Raw genomic sequence first — 4482 nt, 5'->3', positions numbered from 1 at the left:
CAGGCCGGGGCCACCCACTCCTGTCTCTGAGGCGTCTCAGCCTATTTCCCAGGGGCTCCTTCCCCCAACTCTTCCCTGGTCTCCTGACCCCACACTCCCTTTGACCCCCCCCCCCGCACTCCCTGCAGAGCCCCGGGCTGGACAAGGGGCGGAGTCCTGGCAGCCTAGGTCCCCGCGGAGAAAGGAACCTCCCCCCCCACCCCCGACCTCCAAACAAAGCAAAACAAATCTAACAAGGAAGCGAGGACCTTACTTGGCCGCGGGCCTTTAGAACCCAAACGAAGCTAAGACGGACAGCAGAACCGAGGCCATTAGGACATGTTAAAGTGATGACCGTCCCTTCTTTATCATTAATATACACTTAGAAAATCGTAATTCCCATGACGTCCCTGTTAGAGAAAACCTTAGGCTGAAGATGAAAAACGACATTTTGTGTCCGTGTGGGCGATAACCCGCACTTAGAAGCTTAAAGCCGGCTGGGAATTGCGAGGGGCCCCGCGCAGGCGCAGAGCTGAGCGCCGGATCACCGCACGTCTTCGCTGTCAGGGGAGGTGAGTGTTCGGTGAGAGAGGAGAGGTGGTAGAGGACATTCGGGAGGTAAGGGTCAAGATGATGGTCAGACGAGCTGAGGGGTGGGCCTTCTGCCGGCTGGAAAGCCGAGTAGAGCGTATGCCTTCGAACTGGGCAGTCCGAGAAGGCCTCGACCGGAGCAGCCGGGACCATAAAGGGACTCGCAGGCGCCTGAGTGGTGACGAAGACGGCGCTGCGCAGGCGCGGTGTGACCGTCGGGCCCGCGCAGGCGCAGTCTGGCGGCGGCCCCTGAGCACGCGCGGAGTGGACGCCCGTGGTTAGCAGGCTGGTTGAACAGGCTCGTCTACTGTGTCAGGTGTGTCTCGCCCGTCTCTGTCGCCTGTCATGCTTTCCGTAGGGGCGTTTGTGGTGTGCGGCCGCCGCCATGTAGGAGCCTCCGCAGGGAGCCGGCCCTGCCTCTCACGCGCGCGGCTCAGGCCTGCTCTCCCCTCGGCGCGCATCGGGGCGACGCACTCTGCCCTTCTAGCCCGCGCCGGCCGGTGACGCCATCGGAAGGCGACCGGAAGAGCCGGCGCCGCGTGTCCGTCCGACTATGGCTCCGCGTCACCTCCGCCTCCTCCCCTCTTCCTGTGTCCCCTCTCCGTATCCCGTCCCTTTTTCCCTTTTCTGACTGCAAAGTGGGCCTCTTTAACCTGTTTCTGGGCCCCGTGGGGAAGAATGAGAAGCAGAGTAGGAGGCGAGGGAGCAAGGAGCGAAGGAAGGTCCTCCCTGCAGATTGTCTGCAATCAGGCCACACTTTGGTTGGAGCAGGTGCACGGATGAATTTGTCTCTTTCAAGTAAACAGGTGTTTAATAACGGTTTCACATTTATATTTAGTATGTTGTCATCACTGCTAAGAGTAGAGACCTCCCTGGCCAGCAAGGGGACCGACCACCCAGGATGACCCACCTTCCAGGGGCTCGGCCCTGGGTGCCCTGTGGGAGAGCTGGGGCCAGGCAGGCTTCTACTGGGGTCTTGCAAGGAGGGGTTGGGGAGGGTGTGTGCCTGGCCTCTGCCCTCACCTCCCTCTTCTCCCAGCCTGTCTTAGCTAAGTTCCTCCAGCTCAGAGGTTACTGTGTAGGTTTAGCCTCTCCGACTTCTTCCTGTTGTTTAGTCACTCGTTACCTCGTGCACCAAGAGGAAGGCGTCCTGGAGCTGCATCCTTCCTGCGTGGGCCATGGGGGCGTGAGTGCGAGGAGTGGGTAAGACTATGGGCATTCGTGCAAAATAAACGTGTTGAAATGTTAGCTGTGTGTGTTCACTTTACGTTTTGCCTTTTACCCTCATTTCAAGCCTATGGTTTATGTAAGTCATTGTTCCAAGGATTTTAGTTTGCTTTAAATCAGAATTACTCTGAAGTTAATACGTAAGCAGATTCTCATGAAAGAAAAAAAACTAGGTGGGGAAGGGGATGCAAGGAGAGTGCTTACGAGAAGTTCTGATCTAAAAATAATCCAGAACGACCATTTCTTGCCACCTGTCCAGGGTAATTGATACATATTGTGGGGGAGTTGCTTTGAGGCTATTCCAGCATCCTGTTTCTCCTCAGATTTTTGCCCAATTTCTGGAAATAGTTATTACAGGGTTGTTTGCCTAATGGTGATATTCTATTTCCCTCATTCCTTCCTTTTTTTAGTTATTTATTTTTGGCTGTTCCTGGAGGCATGCAGGATCTTAGTTCCCTGACCAGGAATTGAACCCGTGCCCCCTTCATTGGGAGCTTGGAGTCTTAACCACTGGACTGCCAGGGAAGTACCCCCTTCCTCATTTTTTTAAAAAAATATTTGTTTATTTATTTGGTTGAGCAGGGTCTTAGTTGCGGCTTGCCAGCTCCTTAGTTGTGGCATGCGGACTCTTAGTTGCAGCATACATGTGGGATCTAGTTCCCTGACCAGGGATTGAACCTGGGCCCCCTGCATTGGGAGCGTGGAGTCCTAACCACTGTGCCACCAGGGAAGCTGCTTCCTCATTTGTTAATAACATTTTTTCTGTAGGAAAACACTTTCTTCTTCCACATTTATTTATTTGAATATTTACATGAGTATGGGCTGAGATCTTTTGGTCTATGGGAGATTAGCCAATACTGTCATTATTAATTAATGGCACACTCATTATATTAATAAGTAAAGATTACTTTTTCCTCAAATCATTCCAGCTCTGGCCATTAGGAGCCCTTGATATCAGACTCCTTGATATTTACTCCGTGAAGTCCTCAAGGATGTCCTTCTTTCCAACATCCTGTTTGCAGCTGGAGATGTGGGGTCAGTTTGCAAGGAAAAAGAAGTCGTTCAGACGGCTGGTCCCTGGAGAGGCGATTTACTGCATAAATGGCGAAATCGAAGGATGAACACTGATGGTGGCAGTGGTGGTAATGTGGCCATTTGTCGGGTGTATTGGGTAGTGGGTGAAGCATTTGGGACACACTTTTTTATTAAACCCTCATCGTAAACCTAAGCCTCACCTTCGCTCTCCTGGTTTTACCCAGGAGGAGGTTGAGTCTGGGAGCCTCAGGGCCTGAGCTGGGTTCACGCTGCGTAAGAAGAGGAGGGAGGGGTTACAGGGAGCCCGTCCTTCTCCATTTGCTGGGCATCCACGCTTGGAGGGAATCCCCACCAGGCAGAGCCGTGCTGCGCTTGCCTACGTCCTTTGCAACGGCTCCATCCTTGCAGGGCAGCTGATAAAAAGGGCCCTTTCTGGGGCTTCCCTGGTGGCGCAGTGGTTGAGAGTCCGCCTGCAGATGCAGGGGACACGGGTTCGTGCCCCGGTCCGGGAAGATCCCACGTGCCGCGGAGCGGCTGGGCCCGTGAGCCATGGCCGCTGGGCCTGCGCGTCCGGAGCCTGTGCTCCGCAACGGGAGAGGCCACAACAGGGAGAGGCCCGCGTACCACAAAAAAAAAAAAAAAAGGCCCTTTCTGTGTGCACGTGGGCATATGTTACCCCCATTCCCAGTGGAGCTCCAGGGGCTAAAAATAACCGCGTGTTTTCTGTTTTACCCAGAAAAGAGGAAACGTGCAGTGTTGCTTCGGAACGTTTACTGTTTTGGAAAACTTGAATTTTGTCCGCATGTATTTTCAAAATGCCTTTGGAGCTGTCCTTGGAGGAAAAGACATGATGCAGATTTCACCAAAGGTCCGTCTGCTTTGTTGTCCACATCTTCAGGAAACAGCTCCATGGAGAAGGGGAACCATCCCTCAACACACATGGCCAAGGGATGGACGTGCAAGCAACCCCCCAGATCAGGTCATGGGGGTCCTAGGAGGAGAGCCAGCTCTCAAGGGGCCCTGGGACCTCTCAGCCCAGGCCGGAGGGGAGAAGGGACCTGCCCAGGGTCCCTTGGCATGGCCTGTTCTGCGTACAAGGGGAGGCGTGCTGCCCCACGGCCACCGGCTGCCTGCAAGAGAGCCAGGCTTCATGGTCCAGGCTCAGCATCGGACCTTCCCCTGACCCCCCTTGGGCTTTGTGCGGCCTTTGTTTCTTGAGGCTTGTTTGCTCCTATGTGAGCCAGTACCGCTGAGACACTGTCCCGGTTGTTTTTTTTTTTTTTTTTTTTTTTTGCGGTACGCGGGCCTCTCACTGCCGTGGCCTCTCCCGTTGCGGAGCACAGGCTCTGGACGCGCAGGCTCAGTGGCCATGGCTCACGGGCCCAGCCGCTCCGCGGCATGTGGGATCTTCCCGGACCGGGGCATGAACCCCTGTCCCCTGCATCGGCAGGCGGACTCTCAACCACTGCGCCACCAGGGAAGCCCTGTCCCGGTTGTTTTTAAGGCTCCCCTGTAGGAGGCTACCAGGCTGATGGTCACAGGCTGGTGATACCAGTGCAGCTCCGCGCCCTTCCTTCTCACGGAGACTCGGAAAGTTAAGAAATATGGAAAGAAGAAACAAACAAAGTAAAGGAGACACAAGTCGCCCAC

At 54.7% G+C, this 4482-nt stretch overlaps 1 long non-coding RNA gene across 2 annotated transcripts; it reads left to right on the top strand.

Annotated features, from left to right (window-relative positions):
* Positions 1-243: 243 nt before the first annotated feature.
* On the top strand, positions 244-4091 carry LOC115849595 (uncharacterized). Of its 2 annotated transcripts, none has more exons than XR_011376735.1 (4): positions 244-551; positions 689-1773; positions 2820-2939; positions 3569-4091. It is a non-coding gene; the product is annotated as an uncharacterized lncRNA (long non-coding RNA). The 2 variants fall into 2 exon arrangements; XR_011376734.1 differs by having other exon boundaries at positions 2727-2939.
* The last annotated feature ends 391 nt before the right edge of the window (positions 4092-4482 follow it).

The sequence above is a fragment of the Globicephala melas genome, chromosome 15 (assembly GCF_963455315.2).
Source record: "Globicephala melas chromosome 15, mGloMel1.2, whole genome shotgun sequence".
Lineage (NCBI taxonomy): Eukaryota > Metazoa > Chordata > Mammalia > Artiodactyla > Delphinidae > Globicephala > Globicephala melas.
This window is presented reverse-complemented; position numbering and strand designations above follow the sequence as displayed.